The sequence below is a fragment of the Protopterus annectens genome, chromosome 2.part0 (assembly GCF_019279795.1).
Source record: "Protopterus annectens isolate FY-2018-M chromosome 2.part0, PAN1.0, whole genome shotgun sequence".
In the NCBI taxonomy this organism is placed as follows: domain Eukaryota; kingdom Metazoa; phylum Chordata; order Ceratodontiformes; family Protopteridae; genus Protopterus; species Protopterus annectens.
This window is the reverse complement of record NC_056728.1, coordinates 1,056,920,118-1,056,937,397: the sequence shown is the minus strand read 5'-3', so window position 1 is coordinate 1,056,937,397 and position 17,280 is coordinate 1,056,920,118.

The window sequence follows — 17,280 nt, the reverse complement described above, 5'->3', positions numbered from 1 at the left end:
CCAACAGGTACACAATCATATATCCATGTATACTACAGAGCCCTTGTAACCACAAATATGCAGGTACAAGCTGCACTCAGGCTGCATGGGACCTGTCCACATCCCAGGTTGTATCATACACATATGGCAAAACAATTTGTTCTCCACATACACACATTGTAAAACCTAGATTCATGTCAGGCTGTGTACACACTGAATGGTGCACACCAACAGTTATCACAACCCACAAAGGGGGAGACACCACTGATAATGGGAAGTACTGCACTACTACCCTGCTGAGTCTGGTCTGAAAGGCCATGAACCTTGATCAACTTATTTGATGTCAGCAGTACAGATGTAGGTGACAGTAAGGTTGATTTCACACAGCATATCATAACCTTGCCAGGTCATAGGACATCATCACCCATACTGTGTTCCACCTACACTCAGTATACTAGATGTACATTCCTATGTCACAGGAGTGTTTTGCAACTGGACTGCTGGCAGAACCAACACTAAAGAAGGTGTCTGAATAACATGCACATCACACCAGTGCCAGCTACAGTAAGACAGGGTTAATTTACTGTACCCCCCTCATTGTAGTCTATACCACACAGACTAACAGAAAGCATCTGCCTATTGAAGTATGCGAATGACTATGACCTAGAAGCAATTGCTGACTCAATGAGTATTGCAGACAACATACAGAAGGGGCTTTGTGGGTGAGGTGTGTGACATATGGCCAAAATCTGACAGCTACATATTGCATTGTCACCCCTATGTTAATAACCCTGTACCCATGAACTACCACCTGGGCAGCGGCCAACATAATGGATACTGTGTGTAAGGGATACGATAGTTATGTCACCACACCTGTCAGGTAGTCATAAGTGGCAACCCTAATCATGACAGGGTGCCATCCATGAATATAGAGATCCTTTTTCAGCCATACTCAACACTCAAGTGACCCATATCAGATCACATATTTCCTTTAAGGGGTATTGGCCATGTTCAGATGGCCTACACCAGCCTTCCAAATCCCCATCTCCACTATGTAGCATGATGCCTACCCTGAATAAAGCCATGTCCAATCCAGTGATGTTGGACATGCTACACGCACACATCCTGATCTCAAACACATATTTCATGGACATCCACCTTCCTAGTACAAGGATCACCACATGCTGGACAGATCCTTGTCCTATACACTTTACAGACTCCTGCCATACTATGCATCCCTGTCCAGCAAAGCTGTGCATTGCCCCTCTTTCAGACATGGTGTGATGACCGCATGGTAAATATATCATTAACCCTGTGGATCAGTTATGTGGCACTGCTTGACCTGGCACCAGAAACCCGCCTGTCAGCTACAGCTAGGTAACCTTTCATCCTAGGCTCATACATGGCCCAGGGCATATAGCCTACTAGTTGACTTTGACCGTACATGCTATAGTTGATATCCAACCCTGCAAATACCATCAGGCTAGCCAGTGTCCCATGTGTATCACATCTGCAACACAGGTGATACATGGCAGGATGTTGAACTGCAGTACAGTGCCATGTAGATGTATATGGCAAAACACATACATGCAAAACCTTCCGTGAGCAAGTCTGCAGGGTCACAGGTCATGTCCGTTAAGGCAGTGTAAGTCTTTATATGTGACATATACACAGCATCAACGTCGACTGCATTAATGTGGACACATCCAGGCATGTGCTGATAGGTAAGAACACCAGTACAGGTGAACAGACATGCCCACATCAAGACAGAATCCACATGAAGTATGAGCAATGTAATCAGGTGACACACACATATATGGTGATAATATCCAATCACCATTGAGTGTCAAATGTGTGTGACACAAACATGTCAGTGGTGTCTGTGTCACATAGATTTGCAAAGACAACTATTTAATCATAATAAATGTGATACACATGTATGTTCAGCTGTAGCTCTGTACATCTCTGTGAGTTACTGTGACCTGTCTCCATCATTATGTCTTCCAGGTATGCCATGTGGAAGGCTACCACCTTATACCCACTTGGAGGAGGAGGCCCTCATCCCATACCTACTTGATAATCATCATGTACTGTTCAGCCATGTGCCACAGGATGCACAGCAGCGGGATGCCCTGTGGCAGGAACTTCGCAGGAGGGTTAATGATGTGGGTGGCAACAACTGCACATACCAGCAGGTGTGCAGACACTGTACAGACCTAATTAGATAGGCAAAACAGCGTGTGAATGCAATCGCCAGGGAGCAAGGTGCAACAGGTGGTGGGCCACCAACCCAGCCCTCACTCACACGTACCGAGGAGCTACTGGCCAACCTGGGGACAGCTGCAGAACAACATCCACAAGCCTTTGCGGATATCGTGGAGGTGGGTGTCTTTCAACCACCAAGCCTGGAGTTGCCTGGTAAGTCACTACTGCACATATAACAACTATATTCCACATAGTTACATGTGTCACTGTACAATATGTAATGTAACATCATATGCAAGGCATGTATACACACATGCCGCATACTATAGTATGCTGCTCTGTGTATGCACACATGTGCATACTCCATAGTATAGTCTATTGTACTGGTGTATGTGATAACATGCACATTGCACCCTGTAGCTATCACACCGGCATGGATAATGATCATACTGCTGTGTCACTCCTATTTAGGTACCTCTGACATTCCGCTGTCACAGCAGCCCGTTGCAGGTTAGACTGTTATTATTTATCAGGCATGTTAATGCACAGATATTTCTGCCATGTGGCCATTTACCACATGTACACATAATGTATGGTCCTGTCACAATATACAGGTCGAACCTCCAATGCATCACAATGGCTACCCATGTGCAATACTTGCAAACTATGTAAAACACCGACATGAAACCTCACAAACTGTCATTGCCAGATGTGTGGACAGCTTTGCATACAATGGTGGAGGTGTTGTTCACTGTAGGGACATGTACTACAGATCAGAACTACACATGTGGGGAATACAAACAGTACTACACAGTGAGCTGGAGTATGGCCAGCCCACAGGATTCATCGGTGTGGATTATACCCCTGCTATGAATGTCACACAATGTTATGTGCTATCTGACATGTCCATGACATCTAGTGGGCTGGCTGCAACACTGACTAACTATCCTGAAAAACATATTCCACATACTAAACCTACCACCCTTTGTCTGCATAACCCTGTTGTCACTGGAGCATATGACATCTATGGGTGTATGTCATATGGGACTACACAGACATGTGAAAAAGACACCCGTCACAACCATTTGGCAAACCCATGTTCACACATGGCCATGGAGGATGGCCAGAGACATGAAGCAACACACACAGTAGATGTGATGTGCTTGTGTGTACACCCTGTTGTACATTGGCTCCACATGGTCCACCTATGGCCTTTGTGTAATGGTTATATTGCAGATGTGGAACATTAGACATCCTACAGGCCTGTGCACATCTTGTGTATGCATGACATCAATCCACCACATAAGATTTGTTGAGCATCTTGAGTGTGTCACGACATGACAGCAGTCACCTGTACAGTATCCACATACATACACAGACAACCACATCAGCCCACAGATACAGTACATTCCCCTTGCTGGTGTTGGATATCACTGTCATCCTTGCTCCTCGTGTGTGTGTGTGTGTGTGTGTGTGTGTGTGTGTGTGTGTGTGTGTGTGTGTGTGTGTGGTACACAGATGTCATGTGGGACATGGTGTACCGACGAGTTTGCCGTGTCTGGCCATAGTTGCCAGGCAGCAGCAATATGGTTGCAGATGTGCAGGGGTGTCATCTGTACGCTCTTCAGTGACCTGTGTCACACATTTCACATCATGGTTTAGTGTGTATACACCTCAGTGATGTGGGTCACATTCCACAGTATATATGTATTGTATCTGAACAGTCATGGCTATGAACTGTGTCTGTAACTCACACTGTATAGCAATAGAGATGCCACATGATTCCCTGCAATGGCCATGCACATCAGCTAAATGTGCAGTATATCTGTAGGGTGGACAGACAACACTGCATCAGTGGAAGGTCCATGTTAGTATAACACATCCCTGCATTGGGACACCATTACTCCTCTGTACATTTGACAGGACATCATTGTCATTGCACACATCCACAGATCACATGTCATACTACATGTGATTGCCAAGGTCATATGCCACACATCAGGCAGGTGTACTGTTAACCTGTGCTGGTCTACATGGTGTAACACAGGGATGTATGCTAACTACTGCTATGATTGTGTAATGTGCATGCCTTCTGCTATGACAAATGCATGCTGTTGTGTGCAACCCAGGGATGTATGATAACTACCACTATTATTGTCTGAGCTGCATGCCGTCTTCCATATCACATGCATGTTGCATGCCTTCTGTCATATCACATGCATTTTGGGTGCCATAGCGTGTGTTTGTGTGTCTGTGTGTCTGTCTGTTTATGTGTCTGTGTGTGTGTCTGTGTATGTGTCTATTGTATAGATTGTAATGTACAGTTCTTGTCTGCCCCTCACAGGTGTTGATGTAGGTGTGTTCCCCTCCTGCAGTCCATCTGATGTTAGTGTCCACACAGACTCTAGCAGTGATGTTGAACGTATGATTGAGGCACAGGCAGGGTTGTCAGGGGCTGAATCTGTGCCATGTGTTGCCATTCTACCTATATCCCCCTCATCCCCACACACAGTTCTCATGCCAACACATACCCCATCACCAGTGGTCATAGAGGAAGGACAGCTGGCGTGTGGTAGCTTGGAACAGGAAAGTGTGGAGGCTATGGAAGGTGTGCCTGCACACCATGGTGTCAGCCAACTTACTGGTGATGCCCCACACAGGCATGTGACCAGTGCTGCTCATAGAAGGACCTCTGGCTAACATGCCCCTGCAAGACAGAGCGCAGCAGATGATGTCACCAGACCCATGTTTCAGGCTGTAATGGAGGCACAGGCATGTGCTGAATGGCACAAAAGAGAAGGTCAGAGGTTTCAGAGGGCTGCTGTCCATTCTTTAAACAACAACATCCAGGCAATGGTAAATGCTCAACAGCAGCTTGCTGAAATTTTGGATAGACGATTGGGTGACATGGTTGGAGTCCTTGACCATGGCATGACAAACTGCGAGCGTGAGATGTCTGTGCTGGAACATCTGGTAGGAGTGAGGCATTGGGCATGTGGACTTAGGCCAGCTACATCACCTGTTGCAGGTCTACGTGAACGAGCTACCTCACATGCTCACTCCCATAGTGGCAGTAGCAGCAGTAGTGCCGCTGGTGCTGTGCTGTCCACACCAGGACACAGCAGGCCACGTGCACATGGCCATGGACGGTCCCAACAGGGACACGGTTCCAGTGGACATGTGTCATCAGACAGTACCCAATCTGCACCTCTGCCTGGTAGTACCTGTGCAACCCCTGGTAGGCACATGTCACGTGGCTGTGACCTGACACCGTGAACTGTAAAACCTGGCCTGTACAGTCTGCAGCTGTCAATAATACCCCTGTGTAGGCCCGACACATGCCAGAACTGTGTGCATACATACACGCACACACCAGAAACATATGTAGGGCACCGCAACACACACATGCGTAACATCCACACATGCCCAATGAGATCAAAGGCCTTAACCCACACACATGATGTCATCCAATGGTGCAGCCTATGCATCTGGTAAACATTATCACCCTGTGCATATGTTGATGCCTGTGCCGCATCCCTGTCATCCACACCATCGGTGCAGAGATATGCTCATATGGTCTGATGCACAGGGTGAGCAGACTAGGAAGATAATTGTAGATTATAATTGTTGTGTACTGTTGACAGGCAGCAGACATACCATGTAGTACAGGTTTAGAATGCATTTTGTACTGTTAACAGTATGTGTTATGTGTAACAACAGTAACTGCATGTTGGTCTTGATGTTCTGCCTTCCTCCTTCAGGTCTAATTGCATGTGCCAGTAGATGTCAGTGTTTGCAGTTAGTGTCCCATATGTAAATGTGGGCTACTCACAGGTATGTATGAAAATACCAGCATGCACTTTGTAGTTTCCACATCACAGTTAGAAAGTCCCACGTTCCAAACACGTCTACAGATCTACTGATCCAAGAGCATGATAGCTGTGCATTAAGCTACTGTGGCAAGAGACGTGACATCCATACTGGGTGACATCACATTACATGGAGTGAGGAGGTAAGAGAGCGGTCTAGCTGATGACAAGGGTAGAGGCCAGTGGAAAGCGTGATGCCTCATTGGGAAGCAGTAATAAACATTTCCATGACAGGATGCGAACACACAAATATACCCACACGCTCAGATATTTACACACATATATTCAGAGACACAGTAACACACCCACACACTCACGGATTCACTGACACAGTAACACACACACACACACGCACACACACACACACACACACACACACACACACACACACACACACACACACACACACACACACACACACACACACACACACACACAGCTGCTAGTGTTGAGGTGAGGACCCCTGCCTAGTGCACTTACATGATGCACCACAGAGATTACACATGTACAGGTAGTCAGTATAGCCTAAGATCGAGGACATAAACAGGGATAGTAGATTGCATCACCTGGATGGGGGGAGGGGTCTTATCAATTCACTATGGTAACATACATCCTCACTCCAGGGACCAGACAGCCATACATACATACACACACACACACACACACACACACACACACACACACACACACACACACACACACACACACACACACACACACACTGTGGCATTCACTATTGAATACACCTATGCCACACACATACAGATACCTGACGTGTGAGATACTATGTCCTGCTTTCTACATTGCAGTCTGTACAGATGTCTACGACAGTGTACAGGAGAGTAAGTAACAATTGAGATGTATTCCCCACCATACGTGACATATATGGACACACACACAACCACACATGCCAGTACTGTGAATCAAACACCTGCCTATCTCATGATACGTATGACAGACTTACAGCAGTATTGCACGCATTACAAAGTGTACTGATGCTTCTTTTGGCAACTGTGCTGATATATGCACAATATATGCACACGGGAAATCTTAACTGTTACAGGTGTCAAGTGATTTACCTTCAGTGTCACCCTTACTGCCATCTAAGTTGTGTGTGTTCCCCTTCAATTAACAAAACCATAGCTTAGCGGTTGCACAGGTTATTGTAGGACTGCTTGTAACACACCTTTGAGCTGTCCTCAGCAAACATCCATCTGCAAAGATGCCCCACCACTTAGTTATGTCCACACATCTGTCCATACCAGAAGTACATCTTACCGTACTTTCAGCATATCACCATATACAGTTAGCAATGTTGAAGCTGTATAGCATGATGTACTAAGACACACATCACCTGCAAATATCAGCAACTGCACACGCATGATATCTATATGCACACCACTACATGTACATGTGTGTAGGTCCTACATTCCTGTCATTTGGGCATGTTTGTAGGCATTGTATTTGGTGGACATGTGTAATGACATACATGACACATGGACTGTTGTATGATATGATAGGTGTCATGGGTGACCAGTACAGAGGGAATGTTACCCCTGTCAACATTGACATCGCACTTTATGTACTGTTAGCATTCAGCAGCCATGGACCTACCTTCCATGTGCATGTGTGTAATGGCTGTAGCCACCTGTCTGCACAAAGGACAGCAACAGCTATGCTATTTACATATATGTTGTATGTGTGTGGCATGTACATATCCAGGTAAGGTACATGTATGTCATATCCAAACATGAGGGTGTTTACTGGTGTACAGCATTTAATGCTGTAAATAACCGAGGGACCCTGGTATGTGTACAGCTGGCCTGGTTACAAACAGTGGTATCATTGCATTGCATAACACATGATGCAACTGTGTCAGTACATGGGTACTCTGCACAGTTGATGTAGAGCTAGGTACAGTCCACTGGTCAAAGGTCACATGGTGTTGTACTAGTATATGTCCTACCACATGTATGAATGTGTGTTGGTGGTCCAAGGGCATGGTGGTGTCTGAGGGTTACATCCTAGAATGCAGCTTTTGACATTGTGACCTGCACCTGCCTCATCTGTGATGCCTTTTGTGGGAGTACTGGTCAGTACATGTGAATGGCCTTCATGTATGTGGGGACACCACCACCTGAAGCGGTCTGTACCTGTGTTATGGCCCACATGTCTGGTTCTGAGTTATATGGTGGTAGTGCTATTGTGCACTACAGAGCCTTCAGCCAGGTATTCCTCACTGCACAGATGTCAGTATTCTCCATTGTTGGATCGACAGTGAGCAGCTGTGATTAAAAATGCTACACATCTAGCACTAGTTAGCATAAGCATACAATGCAGTTGTCCTCTAGGTGTCAAGGTGTTATCCTGTGTTTAGGATATTTGCCTTGGAATGGCACTATATGGGTGAATGCGACCTAGGTATTATCCCCATTCCCTTGAATCATGGATGCATGTGATATGTGACAAAGGCCTGTCTACTTTCAGTCATGTCATCCCGGAATGACAAACACTGGACAATCTCGTAATTACAGCAGGACATTGGCTCATTGTGTTGGTCAAGCAGTTGCCACTCCCAGCAAGACATCACTGCGAGTGGTAGTATTGTGCTTGGTATAGAATGGTACATCTAAGGTGACGGACAGCAGCGCACGTTGTGTAGATGACCGGTGTCATTTATATGTAGTGCAGAGTTCCTGCTAACAATGACAACTACTAACATCGGAGTCCATTGCAATGTGTTCTTTATGTCTAACTGTAATAACATGGCCACTGTGGCCTTTCGTGTTTAAAATCAGAGTGCAACCCAAACAGGCCTGTGCTACTAAATGTATGAGCATGCCCAGTATAACCTTGTGTAGTTGGAGACATAGTGCATTCCGAACAGCCCTGTGCTACTAAGTGTGTGAGCATGCCCAGTGACACCTTGTGTCAGTTATGTGCCTCTATGTGTATGGGCATGGCCATTGTAACCCTGTATAGTGATAGTAGTCGTCCATTCCACAGATGGACATACTGCAGTTCAGGATGGATTCCTACTTTAAACACACACGTGCACAGGTATGTACATCTTAACTGCCAGCATCTCTGTTGATGTCTGCATTCCTAGAAGGTCATAATGACATCCTTGAAATGTGTAGTCTCTGTGGCGTGTTGATGTCTGCATTCCTAGAAGGTCATAATGACATCCTTGAAATGTGTAGTCTCTGTGGCGTGACTCATAATTATGTAGAATTGTAATAGTGATCTGCAGATAGGCAGGTGCTCTGATCCCACTACTGGTATGTGTGTGTGTCTCTCTGTCTGCCTGAGGACAGAATAATGCTTTTAGACTGCTCAAACTCCATACAATTCATATACCCAACTTTGGCAAGGCTGATGATGTCACCCACCTAAAACTACACGTCTGGGAGTGCTGTGACACAGTAATCTCAATAGCGCATTCTGTAACTGCATAATGCTGTATTGTGATAAAATAGTTAGGGCGGTGTTCTAATCCCAGACTTGCCAACTGTGTGAGTGTCTTTCCATCTGCCTGATGACAGAACAATGCTTTTAGACTACTCACACTCCATACAATTCCTATACCCAACTTTGGCAAGGCTGATGATGTCACCCACCTAGAACTACACCTTTGGGAGTGCTGTGACCTAGTAATCTCAGTAGCATGTTCTGTAACTGCGTAATGCTGTAGTGTGATAAAGAAGTTAGGTCTGTGTTCTAATCCCAGATTTGCCAACTCTGTGTGTGTGTCTCCATCTGCCTGAGGAAAGAACCATGCTTTTAGACTACTCACACTCCATACAATTCCTATACCCAACTTTGGCAAGGCTGATGATGTCATCCACCTAGAAATATACCTCTGGGAGTACTGTGACCCAGTAATCTCGGTAGTGCATTCTGTAACTGCATAATGTTGTAGTGTGATAAAGTAGTTAGGGCAGTATTCTAATCCCAACTGTGTGTGTGTGTGTGTGTGTGTGTGTGTGTGTGTGTGTGTGTCTGTCTGCCTGAGGACAGAATAATGCTTTTAGACTGCTCCCACTCCATACAATTCCTATACCCAATTTTGGCAAGGCTGATGATGTCACCCACCTAGAAATACACCTCTGGGAGTGCTGTGACCCAATAATCTCAGTAGAGTGTTCTATAACTGCGTAATGCTGTAGTGTGATAAAGTAGTTAGGTCAATGTTATAATCCCAGACTTGCCAATTGTATGTGTGTGTGTGTGTGTGTGTGTGTGTGTGTGTGTGTGTGTGTGTGTGTCTGTCTGCGTGAGACAAGTACAATGTTTTGTAGAGTATGCACTCTCTGTACAAATCACATGACCAACTTTGTTAATCCTGCTGTTGTCACCCACCTAGGAATACACCTCTAGGAGTGCTGCAACCCAGTATTCGCTGTAGCGCGTGCCCTAAATGCATATTACTGCATTGTGTTACAGTAGGTAGGGGTTCGAATACAGGACATGGCAAGTGTCTGTGTTTGGCTGTCATAGCCTGTGTGGAGGTGGCTGTGAGTGTCTAACCACTGGACATGTTGGGGAGCAGAATTTGTAGTTTTTTTATATGGTGTCCATCTTATGACACAATGGCCACTTCATGAGGAGTACAGAGGTCAGTCAGCCACAGGACAGTGTTGGCAAGCCATACCCCTACATCTGGCAAAAGGCCTGGAGAAAAAAGTATGCAACCCTACGAGTACCCGGTATATGCCCTGCACCCATGTGTCATACACAAACACACTTGCCCAGGATATCCCGCTATGTTGCTAGTACCATGCACATTGATGACAGATAGTAGGCATGGTGTGATTGCAGTGGGCTGCAGAGGACATGGCACCCTGTACAGTGGTACAATAGGCACATAATTGTGGAAAATGTGCCTTCACTATGTTCCCCACTGGATGCCTGCAACATGTGTGGTGCCATCAAATGTGATCCACAGAGGCCATACAATGCTGTACACATGTGCCCTGTATGGACCAATGCCACTGACACCAGGGAATACCTGTATCATGCTATCAATGCATATGCAGGGTCAACCTGCTGACTATAAGCAGGTTTTGCCACACCAGGCCAATGTTGGCATATCAGAGGATAACAGTCTGTGTACACAGCATGTTCCTGCCAAAGCAGGTACACCTGTACATGTCACTGTACAGTATTGTGGGACATGCACATCCCAGGCAATGTCCATGTGAAGGACTATCAAACACAGACATGGCATGCATTGCAAAGCTATGTCCATACACAATGGTAACCAGGATGTCAGGGCTGTTCATGCATTACCCATTTGTGTGGGACATTGCAGACACAACACCCCTGTACCACACTGCACACCATTGTTGGGTGGTGAAATGCCAAGGATTACCCCTCACCCAGCCTTGTACAGCCATCTTGCACAGCCAACAACTACACACCCATGAAGCAATGCATACATGCATGTCAGTACTGGCACCTTGTGTCTGCATGTAGGTTATGCTGCTCCCAACCACATTCACTCCCAGTATAACCCTTGTTGGCATACCAACAGATGCCAAACATGTTCACATGCCCTAGCCCATAGAACCTCCAGATATCCCCTGTGGTGCATGTCGTCCTGTGCATTACTGCAGTGTGGCAAACTAAGTAGTGAGGGAGTGTATTTGTGCCCCTGGCAAAGAGTGTCAATGTGAGTCCATTAGATAGTGTGGTTGTGGTGACAATGGCATCCGTTCATGTGGACAGCCATGTGTGCTACACCTAATGTATGTCTACTATATCTCTGTTGCAGATGTCTCTCACCTACGCACATATATGTTCTTACAGAACAGCAATATGTCAGCTTTGTGGCGCATGTAGTAACTGCATGCACATGTAATAGTAATGACTAGTCAGTCAGGGGTTTTACCCCTTTACTGGTAGGTGAATGGCAGAGGATGTTTAGGGTTTAGTCTCCAAGCTCTTCTCTGATGTACTTTGTCTGTCCCTCCCACACACTCTCTGGTGGATGTGGAGGAGTACACCTGCTCAGCAGCAGCATGTGTATTGTAAGTGATGGACATGATCAGGTGATGGCCTCTGCACGTATTGCAGTCCTCCTCTAGCTGATTGCATGTGGAACAGCTGTGATGATGTTCCCATAGCCATTGACATGATAAACACAGTACATTATCTAGGAACATCACGTTGGCGTTTGGCCATGACAGTTGCTGTGAGTTGTACCTGGATGTGGTGTTTTGAAATGGCATCACAGATGATATCTGGATGTTCCTCAAACATCATACACAGTGGGAGATAGCCTAAAGACAGGAGGGTGATATGTCAGACATTACTACAGCATGTAAGTGTAGCTATGCTGCATTGAGACTGCTGCATGTTTAACATGTTGTGTGTGGTAATGGCTATTCTGCATGTTTTAAAACAGACATAACAGTGCTCTGTTCATGAGGGACCCCCATCTGTAGGGCCATCTATGGACTGGTCAGTGTGTGGAACCATTTGTTTCCTGTGTTACACACTGAACACACATCTGTGCACAGCAGGAGCATAGTGTGAAGATTGCAGACAGTACATGGTGATAGGGATATGTTACTGCCATCACATCCCTGACTGGACATATGTCACAAGAAACAGTGGTATGACAGACACTGTCTGGGGTTCCCAGTGACAAGCCAATAATAGGCAACTGTTCATAGCATGGAGGTGTTTAGGTGAAATGGCAGTGGAGTTTTTAACCAGATTGTTTAATGAAATCTTAGAAAGTGAGAGGATGCCTGAGGAATGGAGAAAATGTGTTTTGGAACCGATTTTTAAGAATAAGGGTGATGTGCAGAGCTGTAGTAACTACAGAGGGATTAAATTGTTCAGTCACAGCATGAAGTTATGGGAAAGAGTAATGGAAGCTAGGTTAAGAAGGGACGCGATGATTAATGAACAGCAGTATGGTTTCATGCCGGGAAAGAGCACTACAGATGTGATGTTTGCTCTGAGAGTGTTGATGGAGAAGTACAGAGAATGTCAGAAGGAGTTGCATTGTGTTTTTGTAGACTTAGAGAAAGCATATGACAGGGTGCCTAGAGAGGAGTTGTGGTATTGTATGAGGAAGTCAGGAGTGTCAGAGAAGTATGTAAGAGTGGTACAGGATATGTACGAGGGTAATGTGACAGCTGTGAGAGCTGCGGTGGGAGTGACGGATGTGTTTAAGGTGGAGGTGGGGTTACATGCAGTCACACGTCTACTACACATTGTACAGATGTCATGCAGTATATATGCATATGTTGTGCTCCCTCTGAAAATGTATACCATCTGTTGTGTTGAGTTGATGGTCATATCTATGCATACTGTTGTAAGTAATCCGGAATGCTGTTGTCTATTACTAAGCCATATCTGTGTTAAAACTGCAACACCATAGACTGTATGGGTTGGGAGGTCCCGGCAGAACCTCCTGTCCCACTTCAGCTTACCATGGCACCAGGCACCAGCACATCTGCAGCCCAGCCTTGGACCTCAACCTCTGTTGGCTCTCCACCACCTTCTGGTGGTACCACCACTGAGGATGGGGCATGTCCTCCCTGGGAGCAGGTCCAGACAGGAACATGTCTGCTGTCATGTGGTCCCAGACATGGTTCATTGGGGACTCACTAAGGGGTTTTGAAGCCAGATATGCAAGCTCAAGGGCAGAGTGTCACATTTACAGGGTGAGGCTGCCCCTCCTGGACAGCCCCCAGCACTGCCTCCTTTGCAGCTGTTTTGGTGCAGTGGTGGCTTCCCATGGCTGGGGACCTCTGTCCCAGTGTTCCCATGGGATTGTGAATGCCGAACACTCATCCCCACCCAAGGTGTATCCCCCCACGTGTCATATACTGACCCTGTATGCTGTCTTGTCTGTGATCCTACCCTACCTATCCTCCACGGGCATACCTACTCTCCTCCCCCCACATCCCACTCTCACCCTATGGAAACATAAGGCCAATCAGTTCCTAGGACAACATTTGCCCTATACATAGCTGTCCATTTTACACACGTGCCCACTGGACACATGTAACCCTTGTAATATACATCACAGCATACTCCTGTTATCCTCACCCCTGTCCCTCAGGCACATGATTCTGGTATGCACATCACTCCTAAATGGTCAAGGTACACGTGATGTGGATGACCCCATTGTACACACAACACTACCGGTCCCTCTATGGTTACCCCATTTACCTTTATCATGATGATGATGTTGCACACAGCACCTTGCAAGAGTACTGTTCTCACATAATGATTGGACAGGTACTGTTGTGTTAATGTACATTACATGCACAGAGTGATGTATATGGCCAATGTACAACTGTTTGCGTTTATGAATCACACATGTCTGTCTGAGGGAGTCTTGATATTACATAGGACAACACCACTACATAATACAGGCATCACTGGTGTTTCCCTTTTCATTCGTTTGTAATGCTTTGTTGCCACATGGTATGTTCCTGATATATCTCTATATATGTATGTATCTATATGCTGGGCATAAACACTCACACATACATGATAGGATATATTCCTATACTGTTGAATGACTGCTCTGTATGATATCTTTATGGTAATGTCCAATGTCTGTATATCTGCCATGGCATATTGGTAAATCACATTAGCTGTGTGTGCAGAGTCCTGGTTCCGAGCCTTGCAGAGGCCATTTATTTTGTTGCAGGGCAGAACAAGGCCATTGGATACAGAGGGATTAAGGCACATTAAAGCAGTTGTGAGCGGGTGTGCATGGGTTTGTGCAGTATTAAGCAATGCTAACCTTTGGTTACAGCTTCTTACACTCAATTAGCCTCTACATTGCTTTACCAGTGTAATACTCACATACTGGTAGCCAAACAGGCTTACACCCGCTCGCTCTCGTACTTGCAAATGCAACGAAATTGGTGCTTGCGTCTGACACTCGCACCTCTGGGTGGAAGCAAGGACCCCAATATTACCTTGTGATGCCTATTACATCGGATTACATGCCTACAGTATCAGGAATGGCTGCCCATTAGGTGACGGCATGTCATTCGACTGTACGGAATCAGCGGCTGGTCCAGTGTTTTATTCATATTAGTTGTGTGTTCCTCTTACAATCTGCACCCATCTGGCTGATACATGGGAACTGAGACTCTTCAATACAGACAAGTAATTGGGATTTGGTACCCACATCTATCAGCCGAGTCATGCTACTGCATACCTGTTATTCTATCATCTTTCTAAGGTAGTCAGCGGAATATGTGCTTTCTGTCCCTATCAGACCTCTCATACAACTGGGGAAAATGAAGACGGAATCAGGGACACTGCATATCAACATCAGGGACACATTTAAATATTTGGTGCTATTAACCTGACACATTGACAGACCCAGAGCATATGTATACATACACATTGTCTGAAGTGCATGCTGTTTATGACTCTTAATTTTTGTCGTTATTCTTTACCGTGTAATCCACCACCTTTCCTAGGAAAGATGTGCAGCAGGTAAAGGTGATAAAGGATAATGAGGGAAACATACTCACAAGTGAGGAGAGTGTGTTGAGGAGATGGAAAGAGTACTTTGAGGAGTTGATGAATGAAGAGAATGAGAGGGAGAGAAGGTTGGATGATGTAGGGATAGTGAATCATGAAGTACAATAGATTAGCAAGGAGGAAGTAAGGATAGCTATGAAGAGAATGAAGAATGGAAAGGCTGTTGGCCCAGATGACATACCTGTGGAAGCATGGAGGTGTTTAGGTGAAATGGCAGTAGAGTTTTTAACCAGATTGTTTAATGAAATCTTAGAAAGTGAGAGGATGCCTGAGGAATGGAGAAAATGTGTTTTGGTACCAATTTTTAAGAATAAGGGTGATGTGCAGAGCTGTAGTAACTACAGAGGGATTAAATTGCTCAGTCACAGCATGAAGTTATGGGGAAGAGTAGTGGAAGCTAGGTTAAGAAGGGAATTGATGATTAGTGAACAGCAGTATGGTTTCATGCCGGGAAAGAGCACTACAGATGTGATGTTTGCTCTGAGAGTGTTGATGGAGAAGTACAGAGAATGTCAGAAGGAGTTGCATTGTGTTTTTGTAGACACAGAGAAAGCATATGACAGGGTGCCTAGAGAGGAGTTGTGGTATTGTATGAGGAAGTCAGGAGTGTCAGAGAAGTATGTAAGAGTGGTACAGGATATGTACAAGGGTAGTGTGACAGCTGTGAGGGCTGCGGGGGGAGTGACGGATGCTTTTAAGGTTGAGGGGGAGGTGGGGTTACATCAAGGATCAGCTCAGAGCCCTTTCTTATTTGCAATGGTGATGGACAGGTTGACAGATGAGATCAGACAGGAGTCCCCATGGACTATGATGTTTGCAGATGACATTGTGATCTGTAGTGAGAGTAGGAAACAGGTGGAGGAGACCCTGGAGAGATGGAGATATGCTCTAGAGAGAAGAGGAATGAAGGTCAGCAGGACTAAGACAGAATATATGTGTGTGAATGAGAGGGAGGATAGAAGAATGGTGAGGATGCAAGGAGTCGAGGTGGCGAAGGTGGATGAGTTTAAATACTTGGGTTCAATAGTTCAGAGTAATGGTGAGTGTGGAAGAGAGGTGAAGAAGAGAGTACAGGCAGGATGGAGTGGGTGGAGAAAAGTGTGAGGAGTGATTTGTGACAGATGAGTACCTGTAAGAGTGAAAGGGAAGGTCTACAAGAGCGTAGTGAGACCAGCTATGTTATATGGGTTGGAGACAGTGGCATTGACAAAAAGGCAGGAGTTTGAGCTGGATGTGGCAGAGTTAAAGATGTTAAAATTTGCACTGGGTGTTACGAGTGTGGACAGGATTAGGAATAAGTATTTTAGAGGGTCAGCCCAGGTTGGAAGGTTTGGAGACAAAGCCAGAGAGGCAAGATAACATTGGTTTGGACATGTGCTGATGAGGGATGCTGACTATATTGGGAAAAAGATGCTAAGGATGAAGCTACCAGGTAACAGGAAAAGAGGAAGGCCTAAGATAAGGTTTATGGATGTGGTGAGAGAGGACATGAAGGTGGTTGGTGTGACAGAGCAAGATGCAGAAGACAAGAAGAAATTGAAACAGGTGATCTGCTCTGGCGACCCCTAATGGTAACAGCTGAAAGAAGATGATGAATCCACCACCTTTCCTCCTAATATCACTAGGTCTAGGAGGGTTTAGGTGGGACAGAGCTAGAATCTGAGTCGAAATCAGGGACGTCCCTGGTAATCGGGGA